Here is a 13505-nt window from a genome sequence, read left to right as displayed (position 1 = left end):
AAGTTTTGGTCTTTTTATTCTGATAAGGAATTCTAATTTTTTTCCCTTTTCTTTGCATTGTTCCATTCACTCAATGAAAAGAAAGCCTTCTGCCTGCTCCTTGACTGTAAAGACTGAAGATACCACACTGAATAGAGTCTACCATGAAGTTTTCTGAGAAGATAGTGTTTAAAAAAAGATTTGGGAATATATATTTGAAAAATAAGTGTAATTCATACTGTGTGATTTACCTTTGAGTATTTTGAAAGCTGTTATATTTTTGTCTTTCATCAAGAAATAATGTCTTTCAAGGTAACAAAGACCTTGGGTAGCAAAACGTCATGCCAGCTTCAAAATTCAGGAATGCCAACTGAATCCATACCAGATACTGAGAAACTGGAGCTATCACTCCGGCCATACAGTGATACTTTAGATCAAGGAGGCAAAAGAAATACTCTCCAAACAACTGAAAATGAATACCAAAATGGTAAGAGTGTAAAGCAAAGAATATGTAGACTTCTCAAACTGACAAATTTTTGCATGATTGTGCCTTTGAATCTAGGACTTAATTCTTTGTTTTTCTAATCCTTTATCTAGTTAATTAATTACTGAAGACATATTCATTAAATCATGACTTATTCTCCCGCATGAGGGTGAATAAACGCTCATTCTCTCTGCAGCTATTTGTATTGTGAGTGATTGAGCCAGGGATCATCGCCTGCTGGCAGTAACCACAATTTATACACATGCTCCTCTTTTCTCATGCTGTGAAAATAACTGAGCTGCTGCAGTAGTTCTTGATTGTTTTGCAGACTTTTGCAAGCCTGTTTTTTATAATTACTATGGTTTTCCCTTTTTCCATACCTAGTGTTAAATTTTTCCTTCCTTGTGGCTGCCCTGTTCCTGCTGCCCTGCAAGATTCCCATGCTGTTTAGAAGAGGTTTGCATCCCAGTACAATGCCCCATATGCACACAACATGAGTCTTCACGGCATTTCCTTTCTGCATTGCATTTCAGACCCTGAAATTCAGACTCAGAAAACATCTGTGAGTGGAGAAGCAGACTTTCAGCTCACCTCACCACAAGTACCATCATCGGACAAAAACATTCAGAGAATATTATCTCTAAAAGATGAAGCCAATACCACATGGAAGATAACCAGTGGTACAGTACTCATTTTATTATTTTACATTTCAGTTCTATATGGTGTGAAGGAATATCTGTTATAAATTTCAAAGGACCAAAAAGCAGTTCACATAAAAAATAAATGTTTGTGTTGTGGGGGATTATGGAAATGAAGCACCTTGCAACAGAATTGCTTTTGAGCATTGATAAAGATTTGCAGGATTAAGCAGAGTACCAGAGCAGTGAATGAATATCAAAATAAAAATTCCTTGCTCTCATGATTAAAGGAAAAGTACTAAAAATAATTTATTCTTTAAATCCTTAATAAATTTAACACTGAAGGCTCCAAATATGAAATGTACAAGAAATTTTACTTATCTTAGAAAAGAGTTTAGAATAGTAACTACAGTACCAGTGTAATATTGGAAAGGGAGGGGTGAAAGGAGGGAGAAAGGGTTGTTTTGTTTATAGAGTTCAGTGGTGATTTATTTATTTTCTTATTCACAGAAAGACAGCTTATGTTTTGGGTTTTTTCCATTTCTCACCTGTCTGCCAAAAAGTGTGGATTTTTTTTTATCATGCAGTGTCAATCAACTTCCTTTCCATGGGCCTGGGAATTGCATTATTGTGGCAAAAGTATCCCTTGTCTCTATGAAAAAGTAGTGTTACTTTTTATTAGAAGGCATAGGCACCAATTTAAAAAGTGCTCAAATGCTCAAAATTGTTCAAGATTTTCCTTCATATTGTGAGTGATTTCCATTGTATTTATACTTTGGGGATATTTAGAAGTGATTATATACTCTGGCAGTTTCCTTAATCCATAATTGCTATTATGGGTTCCATAATTTGACTGAAGATCAAAGAGATGCAAGATGTTCAGGCAAATAGAGAATTCTTGCAGAGAATTTTTTAAGTTTTTTTCTATTTATCTGAATTTTGAGAACTCTGGGGCAGGAATCACTGTCAACTTTTTTTTCATCAAGAACACCAGGACCTCTATCTAGTGCCAGAATTTTTAAAAAATTAATCAATACTTGTTGTTTTATGAAAATATAGGTGATATGAAAAGACAGCCTTAGGGCAGTAGACTGGCCTGTCTAAATACCCTCTCATAAATTCAGAGGCAGAGAACTAAGGAAGAAAGATACGTGTAAACTCTGTTCTTTTGCTGTTTGCTTTTGAAAGAAAGAAAACTGTTTCTTTATAATCTTAATTATGTGTACGTGCAGATAAATGCATTATGTAAGTTTGTAAGAAATATTCTACAAATTTTTTCCCCAGATTTCCATTGCTTGTCACTGTTGTCAATCTCAGTCTGCAGATTTCAGTTTCTTTTCAATGTATGAAGTTACCTAATTTTATGTAGAGGACTTAATGATTTTTTTTATCCATTAGTAGTGGATTTATTTTTCCTGAAGAACTTTCTATAAGCAACTTCTTCATCAGGAAAGTCCTCTTCTAGGCTTTGTACTGGACTTCTTCCAAAGTGGGATAAACTTGACCTCAGAGAAGAAATAAAATGAGTGAATATTGTTTATGCCAATCTTATTTACTCAATGCTGAAACCTTTATTATAATGTTAGCTGCAATTAGAAGCTTTAGCATAAGTCTGACTGTGTAGAAGAGCTAATTAGATGTTAAGGTGATCATTCTTGCATTTATGTTGTTTGCTGCAATGTTGTGATTATTTAGTAGTTTGCATATTTTACTCAGAAGGTACTCCAAATTATTCATTACAATTGACATGGAAATAATAAATTAAATTCTTGTATAGTTTTTGTTGGAGAGGTAATGGGATTTTGTTGGGTCCAAAACTCCCTGTATCTTTCACTTGTGGACTATTGAAAAGTGCTACACTGACTACAGGTTACAGAAGTTGCTGGACTCTGTAGCCAGCACAAAATATCATCTTCACATCATACAGACTTTTCTGTTTTCTCCCTGGATATTTCATTAAGAATAAGTACTGTGCTGTGCAAATTGATGTTTGGGTTTGACTTATTCCTAACTCAAGTATATTTCTTCAACAACTCTGGAAATTAACAGAGTTCTTTACAGGAAGAACTGAAATATAATATATATATATATATATATATATATATATATATATATGTATATATATATATATATACTATCAAGGTGGCTTAGACTAAAAAGGCAGAATAATATTATATTATTCTGTTAATATTATATAGATAGTAATCATTTTAAAGTAGTTCTTTATATTCCTGAACTTCTTTTGGCTGGGGCGAGACATTATAATGCTGACTAAAGTGTAAGAAATTTTTGGATGTCTGAGGCAGAGCCAGAAGGCAGGAGTTTAAGGCTCTAATTGCCTGTTGTTCTCCAAACACCTGACAAAAGCTGTTACTCTAAGATTTCTTTTCCATGTTTTGTTACTTCATTCAAAATTGACTTAAAATCTTAAAAACCAAGTGGTTTATCACACTGTTTCCTTCAGAATTCATTGCACAATTTTATCTGTAATGCCCTCTACAAATTAACAGCCACAACTGCATTGGAAGTTATTCTAGAATGAGAATAGAACAGGTGAGATTGCAATGTGGGAAGTGGGTTGTTACTAAATCAGTAGATAAAAAAAATAAGCCACTCCTCTCTACTCTTTCGCAGTTCTATGTGCATAAGAATTAGTGAATTCTCCTGAAGTGAGTTGTACACTAAGTGTATAAACATACCCTAGAGGGCTCTTTACAGTGGTCTGAGCTATTAGTGCATATTTGTAAGGCAGCATGAAACATGTCAAATCTAATTTTATGATGGGGAAATGACCCTCTGAATACTGAAGGAGTATATGTTATGTATTTTGGTGTTAGTCAAGAAACTAACAGGGAAACCTAATCAAATGTTTCTAGATTAAACAAAAGTGGGTGCCAGACTGGAAAGAAAAACTACAAAAAGTTTCTTAGCTAGGTAACTTCTGAAGATTATTTTTTTTTCTCTGATTGTTTTGAAAAATGCATCAAGTAAAAATTTTAATATCTTTGCCTTAGGAAAAAGGGTAAACAGCATTTTAGACTTAGCAACCAAAATAGCTGGGAAAAAGATTCTTTACATCCGGAAGAGCTGTCCAATTGAAGTCTGGGGATAAGCAATATTTTTGTGGCATTTCTGCATAGCACTTTCTGGAGTTGTGAACAAGGCAACATCTCCAGGGCCAAAGATTTTCAAAACAATCTCAGTCTTGGTGGGCCAGATTCCTACAGGATAAATAATTGAGTAATTGAAAATACTGATTTACTTTGACAGAGTTTTTAAATCACGTTAGGTCACAGAATCAGTTGGGAAAAAAACAGTTCCGAAGTCTTTGTTCTTGAACATCCAAATACTGTGCTCAGACTCACTTGAAAAAGATCATGAAAAGATCCCTCATTTCATTTTTACTGGGGAAATGGTTGCTTAATAAAGGTAGCTTATATGGATAGTAAAGTATAATCAAAGCATGAAATCTGTGAAATGTTCATGACTGTATTTTCTCTTACGATTTCAGTTGTTTTATTTGTGTACCACCCTTCACATATAATTCCAATTGCCTATGAAAAATATGTTATCAAAGGAGTGTGACACAATCTTGAATCATAGTAGCCTGGATAATTCTGCTCCAATGTCCTCCTTGGAAGAACCTGTAGTTAGAGATCAGAATTAAAAGTCATTTGGTTTACTCGATGAAAGGTGTTTCCTAAAAGTTTTGAAAAGTCTCACTTCTTGATGCTCCTGGAAAAACAAGTCCAAAATTTTTATTAAATAAATGGAATCACTTGCATGTTCAGCTTTCAAGGCTTATAATTATTAAAAGCATACTTTACTACATTGTTTTAAACCAGAATGATTTTCTGATTTAACAAGAGTTTGCTTGAAAAGCCTTGGTGGTTCTTACTAAGAAAGGTCTTCATGAAGAGACTGAGAAATGGTCTTTTCTGGAACAAGAAGATGCAAGCCATGGTCATACAAGATATGTCAAGTCCCAACTTTTCACTGGTTCCTGGATATTAACCAGAGTTTGGTAGATTTACCAGTAAACTGGAAAAATCACAACAACCCAGTAAGAAGATGACTGTTTCTCCTGGCATCTCATTCTTCTTTCTTTTGCCTTCATTTATGGTGATTCAGACTTCCTCCCACCTCTCCCTCCCCCAAGCTGCTGAATGTGCCTGAAGTGGTAATTCTAACAAAACTAAATGTAAAATATCACATAAAGCACAAAATACCACACTGAACTTACTGTCTTCTGTGGTGGCAAGCATTTTATTATTGCAATGCTACTTTATTATTATGTTTTTAGTATTTTTTCATACAGTTTTTAATATGGTTGATGGTAACTTTGTTTTATGGAGCTGGAAAATTTCAATATCTAGTGAATAATCCACACCACACTACCTTTAATGAAGATAAGGGAGTATTGCATACTTGAGCAATTCTCCTTTTCTTAGATGCTATTTGAGATTGGTTGTAATCAATCAAATTGACATTTTTTTTCTATACCATCATTCCAAACAGTAAAATATAAGTTAACAATAAGAATATAAAAATGGTCTTTTCATGTGTATCTGGTGCACTCAATCTTTAAATCCATTTCTGTAGTTTATTGTTTGTTTTAAAATTGTCAGATTAGTTGTGGCTATATTCGGGGAAACCTGGTGAAACAGATATCTTTACACATTTTTCATGTCACACTTTTTTATCAGAACAATAGTTTGAAATTGAGATTTAAACCATAAGTTCTGAATGTAAAAGTGTGGAATTTCAGCAATAAAGAAGGAGCAGATTGCAATATTACGAACTTTCCACCAATGTGTGATTATTTTTTAAATGTCAGATGCAAAAAATGCCTAAAGAAAAAGATCAATGGCCATATTTAATAAAATCATGCTTTCCTAGAATAAAATTCAGTTGTGGGTTTCAAATCTTGATGGCTAAACAGTTTCAGGTTTGAAAATGGCAGGCTTGCATGTCCTGTACCAAAGCATGTATTATTTTTTGAGCTCTGTTTAAAAAATTTTTATTACCTTGCTGCACTTTGAAAGCAACATGATCTTTTTCATTGCATCCTCATCACTCTTAGCACTCATCACTCTTTGCCTTTGATAGGCAAAATATTTCTGTATTAGAAAAACTTACTTTGCTGTACAACTTTCTGAGATAAAGAGAATGATCAGTGTAGCTCACAATTTACATATTTAGCATTGAAATTGTATGTTTCAGATAAATGGGTGTTTCCAGAGATGTTTACTGAGAGTATCCAGTTGGATAGGGAGGAAAACTTTGGAGCTACTGGAAGTTCAGCCTGCTCTAGTTTACCCTCAGCCCAGAATGCCTCTGTTGAACATCACAGCAGGGAAACAGCTGATCATCACAAGAGTAATAAAGAGGTTTTCACATTTTCATCAAAACCTCGATCAGCTCCTTACGGAAAGTCTCCAAATATATCACCAGAAAGTTATGTTTTCCCTTTGAAATTGGAGCCAGACAGTAAAGGAGAATATGAGAAAACCGAAACTGAAGACAGCTTTGACGGAACTGACAGCAGTGAGGAGGTAGGCCACTCTGTACATGTGACTCTTGATAGAGCAGTCCTCATCCTAAAACTCCTAGGATGAGATTCTGTCTTCAAGCCAGACAGAGAGGATAAATCATCTTTTCCCCATATACCAACGGATAAATTTTGTCTCTGTCAGGTTGCTGTGTCTAATGGGATACAGGACTCAATGCAGGTGTACCCTGTGTAACAAGCTGACAAAAGAAACCTAACTCTGTCAGCCCCTGGCTAACAGAGAGATGCCAGAACTGTGCATCATTACTACAAAAAAAGGAGGTTAGGAAAGCCTGCATCATAGATTTGAGTGAGATCCAAGTCCTTTATGGTTGCTCAAGACTTCAGTAATAAGACTTCATTGTGTCTTTTAAAACTGCAAATGGAACTGGTTTTGCTCATTGGCATTGTTGAAAGTGAATTACAGAATCCCAGGTTTTGAATGTCATTTGATTATTGGCATATCTGCTGCATATCCTGTCTGAGCATCACCAACTTTAATTCTTTTGCAATGCAGAAATCTTCCAGCAATGAAATTAATGAAAGAAAACAAACAATTTTTTAGTATATCTCTCTAATATCATCTGATACTATATAGAAATTTGCTGAATTGTTAATATATGTGATAATTTCATTGTCATTACAGTAACTGCTAAAGTTCCTACTTTTATGAACATTCCCGTATATTTCACTTTCAGCTATGAAATCTGTTTCTTAGCATTTGAATCTGTTGCTCACAACAGAGAAATACAATGTAACTGAGTTGTATAATAGCAAGATGGACTGAATTTAACTGTTTTACAAAATAACTGAGGGAATAAACTATAAATTCCCCAAATGTGTACCATTAATAAAACTGAGGGATTATCTTTCTGAATGTATGCTGCATGCTGTGCAATCCTGGACTCACTGAAGTCAGTAACAATCTTGGATCACATTCATGTGCAGCGGGATTGCACCTCAGCTGTGAGAGGTGATACTGCCTCACATCCTGTGTGGGAACATATGCCAGAGGAGCAGCATCACAAGATGAAGATGAGGCTGCTCTCTCCTTTCTTTCTTTCTTGAGAATAAGAACATTGAGACAAACACTAGATGCACTCCTGCATTATTTCTCTTTCCATCAGTTCAGTCCTGCTGATTGTTGTTGAGATAGGGTATGAGTGAACATTATACACTCAATTCATGGGATATTTTTCAGAGACATTGTTAGAAGCATGGATATAAGGTTAATAAACTAACCTCTAAAATTCTTAAATTGTGTTCAAATGGCAATGAATATAATATTCAGTACCATATGATTACCAGAGCAGAACAAAATGATCTCAGCAGGAGTTATTTCTTCTACATATAAGTTGAAGATGCAATGTGAAAATATTGAGTGTTAATAATTCAATGGAAAGACATCATAGTCATGGACTCATTGCTTAGTTTTGGTTTACAGTTGTAATAAATTCTATTGAAATTATGATTGTCAGGTAAGAGACAAACCTACACTGGTTTCGGAGGTTACCAGTGTTCAGCGTCTGGCCTGACAATTTGAAAAGAGTAATCAGCTTCAGATGTAAGAATATGTTTATGGTATAGTCAGTGTATGTGCCAGGAAAAGCAGCTGTTTTTCAGAATCCTTGTAAATTTAGAAACAGGAAGAAGAGATTAAAGAGAGATTTTGATGTGTTAAGGTTATGTAAAACAGAATTGTGTAATGATGAGAGGGAGCCAACCACTCTTGCTTTGTTTCCTAAATTTAGGATGACAACAGTGAACTCATCCAGGGTACTGAGAACATTGAGAACATCCACAGTAGACAAGGAACATCTGATTCAGCAGTTTTTAAAGAGATCCCATTAAATAAGATGTCACAGAGAAATGAATACTGGAAGAATAAGGAACACGGCAAATATAACTTCAAAGAGGACGTCTTATCAAAACCACAGAGTTCCACCATGGGAAAAACAGAATCTATCAGCTTTCAGAGAAGTTTAAAGCCTATCCTTTCTCTTTCTCCAATTCAAAGTAGATCCAAATCCTTTAGAGTAATTAGAAATTTATCTGAAGAAACTGAAAGATATGAAGGAGTTTCAGATCAATTAGGAAGATCTGTCAGTAAAACATCTCTCAAGAAAGTCTCTAAAGGAAATTCATGTCTGACAGCACAGACTTGTGTAAGTGATTTTTACTTTGAAATGAAATTACTAGATTGTATAGAGAAGCTATATTAGATATACCCATTTGCATGAAGTGATTAATAGTACATCTTTCATTCAGATATATTCTGGCTTCATCATAACAGCATTTACTGTGCTCAGTCTGTTGAAAGTTGATTTTGTAGGGGTTTGTGGCACACAAAATAATACTCCAAATATAACAGAAATCACAAAGGTTTGTAGATAAAAGGATGTGTCATTGAGCAACTCACATTTTGGAAATATTATGAGTTAGAAAATAGTTTGGAACTGAAAGGTTGCTGAGGAAAATTGGCAGATTTTAAATTGCTGTGTTAGCGAATGACCACAGAAGGAGTGTTAATTTGGGTGCTTCATGGTGTCTCTGTGTCAGCCCTGAGCAATGATAAATTATGTGACGGAGAGCCAGCAGTGAGGCAGCTTCTGTCCAGCAGTCAGCCATAGATGGCTACAGAGAATAACAGCACAAGGACAGGGAAAGCACCTGGGGGTACCTGAGCAGCAGGGTCCTGCAGGCTTCCTTCCAGCATTAGCCATTTCTTCAGGAAAGGTGGTGTCTGTGGTGAATATCTGGTGGTGAATTTTTTTCCAAAGATTTGTGTGTTTGCTTTTTTGCATATGTATGGCTTTTGCCTTGTGACGGTGAATTTCAAACTTAAACTGATATTTGTGGAAAAAAATATGTATCTTAATTTTTTTAATGCATTTTCTCATTCCTAGTGCTTTCTTATTCTTCTGTTCATTACAAAAAAAACAATGAATTTTTTTTAATTCATTTTCTTACCTGTGCCTCTTACTACTTCATGGCTATGTATCATATTCTCCTGCAGGTGTCTCTTTTATAGGTCTAGGAGTTCTATTGTCCCAGGATTGCTGTTCTGTGAATTTTTTTGGATAATTTTACCCAGGGATGTTGAATAGAACTACTGCATGATCATTATTGTAAGCATGGGGTTTGTTTTCTAGAATCTTGGATATATCTTGAATTTCTTATCATATCGCTGGACCCAGGTATTGCCCATCTCTAGGGACCAAAAGAATAGACTCTTCTCTTTTTGAGGGGCTCTATGAAGTAGTTATGCATTGTTTGTGAACACTTTTCTACTTTAATGTCTTGGAATATGATCTCTACCTCATTTACATGAAGGAAATTGACATCTATAATTTTTGTGTCCCTGTAGTTTGTCTCATCTGCTGTAGGAAGGGGAGTGTGCTGTGATTCTGCTGAGGGAATTTTGGTCTGTAGCATTTTTGTGACCTGTTGATACAGTTAATTTTAGTTACCTGATTTGATAGCCTCTGTGAAAAGGGAAGCAGGAGTGATGACTTCCATGGGACATGGTTGCTGCTGCTGGGCAGGGCCATCCCACTGAAAGGTTCTACCTGCCTGCCTGGGACTGCTGTGGCTGCTGAGGAGGGCAGCCCTGCAGTGAACTGTGGGTTTGGAAGTCCAGGCACAGAGCTGGGAGGATCAATCTGAATTGGACACCAGATTAAAGAATAGTGTCTAGGAAAGCATGTGTTCAGCTTTAATGTGTGGCCTCGATGGAGAAATACTTATCCTGCCCTGCCAGGGATGCTTCAGTGCTTTTAGGGAAATGGGTCATTTAGTATTGGGGCAGTGGCTGGGTTTTACGTGTCTCTCAGTGCTGTGAGGTTGTCTCTCAGACTGGGGATTCTGGAAATCTCTTCCTGTGTCCTGTAAGTAGTTTGTTGGATTGGTGAAGGCCCTGTGATTTTCCTGATGAAAACAGAACATGTGTTTCCATGAAAGTTGTGGAGACTGGTTTCCTTTGGGAAGGAAGTAGATGAGGGGAAAGCAAGGGGAATGAAGCACAATAGTGCGAGAGAAAATCAGAAGTAGTGCTGAGACTTTATTATCATGAGAAATATCAGTGGCTGGTGATTTGAAAGACTATGAAAAGCAAAAAAATTAAAAAGCAAAGGAAAATCCTATTTATAGCAGCATATGTTCTATCTATTTATGTTCTGGAAAAGACATTAGAATTGCCACTAGTGATGTAGAAAATGTGGAAGAAAGCAATGCATGGGTTCATTTCTATTTGGAAAGAAGATAATGTTTCTGTAATTTTCAGTGATAGGAAAAGCTCCAGTTGATACCAATAAACTGATTCTCTTTTTCTTAGGAAAATAATTAGACTGTGTCTAAGGACACAGTCTTAAGCTGCACCGAGGAAAATACATGTTAGACAGTAGGAAAATGTTTTTTACAGAAAGGGTGATAAAGTACTGGAATGGTCTGCCTGGGGAGGTGGTGGGGTCACCATCCCTGCATGTGTTTCAAAAAACATTGGATACCATGGTTTAGTTGAGGTGTTAGGGAATGGGTTGGACTCAATGATCTTGAAGGTCTCTTCCAACCTAGTGATTCTGGGATTCTGGGATTATGTGATTAAATGTATTCTTTTTTTCCTGATACTTTCAAGTTTTAGAAAATTGTTTCACTTACAATTCAAGTATGTTTATTACTTTTCATAACTGTAACCTATTTGTCCATAATAAATGAAATTATACATGTATTACTTTCTTGAAAGTATCATCAGTTTAACGCAGTCATCAACTTTGTCCTTTAGAGCACAGCTAAATGTAGACTCTCTAGGTGGATTGCAATAGTTGATTACTAATTTAGACAATAAGGTTGTTACCATACTGCACTTGTAGCTGTAAATGTATTGCACGTGTGATTTGTTGTTTGTAAGTATTTTTTTTCAAGAACAAATCCTATTATTAATGTATAGAAATTCATTAGCTACAGACTTTGTTTTATTGCTACAAAATATAAGATTAAAGTATCTGGCAGATCTAGGTCTTATGCTTGATTTGATCAAGTCTTAAAACTTTATGGAAGCCCTTCCTTGGAGTTTTTTGACACTTCTTTTTGTGCTCATAGAGAGGACTAGTAGAGGGAAAAAAAGTGCTTAACCAAGTCTTCTGCAATTGATTTGCCTGCTGCTTAATATGCTTTAAGGACCTGGTTTCTTGCAATGTTTTATTCATGTTTTAATAGAGTTCTCTATTATTAAGTTCAAATATTTTTAATTAAGAAAGAAGTATAGCCCTCTGGGTAATATTGCAAGCATGTAGATAGCTGGTAATTAAAGTTTTCCACACGTATAACTACATTCAAACAATTCTGAATAAATCATTTGAACCTAGAAGAATGCAAATGTCATTATATATGAAAAAAATAATCCTTTAAACAACAGGTTTTATCAATCTAGCAAAAGTTTTAAGTGCTTAATAAAAATACTTTTTTGTAAGGGAAGGATATGCAAATAGACAAGATAAGCTTTTAATTACTAAATGAAATATTAATTTTAGGCAAATTTAAGAGTACTGAAAAATTACTTCTTACATCAAAAGATTGTCCTAAATTACAAAGTTAACTTAATTTCAAATTCAGTTTTCAAATTCTCTCTCTTTGAAAACCAACGAAGACAATATAAAATTTTTGAAAAGGCTTTTTGGTAGTAGTCATCTGAAGTTGAAGAATAAATATTCCAAACTATTTCTCCTTCATTAGTTTATTGTAGGGGAGCTTTAACACAGAAAATAGTCATAGCATCTCTTCTTCCTGACTGTGGTATTTTCAGAGTGAGACCATTACAGGAAAAGAAAACAGAATGACAATTTGAAATAAGCTGGGGAGGGGGTGGGGGAACAGCAGATGTTTAGAATCACGTTGTAATAATTCCAAAAATCTATGCATCTTTCTTCATAGATGTAAAGGAAAAGACAAGCAAGTTTGGGCAAATTTTTATGCTTTTATTAAAAAGAGAAAGACAAAAAAGTTCTTTCAATAGTTAGCACTTTTATTCTGCAGAGCATCAGTTCATTCTGTCAGTTTAATGACTGCATACCAATTATATGAAGGAAGAAAGATAAGCCAAAGCTTCTCTTATAATATTCAAATAACTGCAGAAGGTTTATATATAGGAAAATTAACAGGAAATCAGCATGTTCAGTAAGATCAATAAAAGTTACAGCAGCTGCAGATCTGGTCGAATACTGATACATCAGACTCCCCAAGCATAATAAAGAGAGCTTTGGGTGAGGTGAACAAATGACTAATAGTCACTGAGCTACTAAAAGGCATTCAGAAATGGTCTAGAGAAAACATCTCATATTATTTTAGGATTAAAAATAGTAGTAGTAATCACAGTATTCAGGAATTAACCTCATTAGCCAGGGGTAAAAAAGGAATGATACCTGTGGAAACTGCTTCTGTCATCTTATGCTTTGTATATTCTGTTGTCTTCTGGCACCTTGTATCTTATATACATAGGAAGAAAGCAAAGGAGTTATAATTTCATTATGAATTTTGGTGATAAGGTGACTTCTGTACCCCTCAAAGACACACTAAAACATTACACACTGCATTTCATAGAAGGAAAACTCAATGTTCGTATCACTTGTACTGCTGACTTGTGGTTCTTGAGGTCTTCAGTGACCCAGTGCCTTCTCACAGAAAAAGAGACTGAGAGATCCTCCCTTCTGCCAAGAAAGTGATACATTCCTGGTCTAAAACCTTCATTCTCTTCACTAGAATCAAAGCTCTGTCCCTCTTTGGGATACTGTTATATAGTGTCTCTCAGCCCCCTGGCCAATATTCCAGTGATCTAAATCCATTTGCTTTAATTCAAGAT

Source organism: Poecile atricapillus, chromosome 9 (genome assembly GCF_030490865.1).
Source record: "Poecile atricapillus isolate bPoeAtr1 chromosome 9, bPoeAtr1.hap1, whole genome shotgun sequence".
Classification (NCBI taxonomy): Eukaryota; Metazoa; Chordata; class Aves; order Passeriformes; family Paridae; genus Poecile; species Poecile atricapillus.
The sequence above is the reverse complement of the archived record's forward strand: the minus strand, read 5'-3'. Positions refer to the sequence as shown.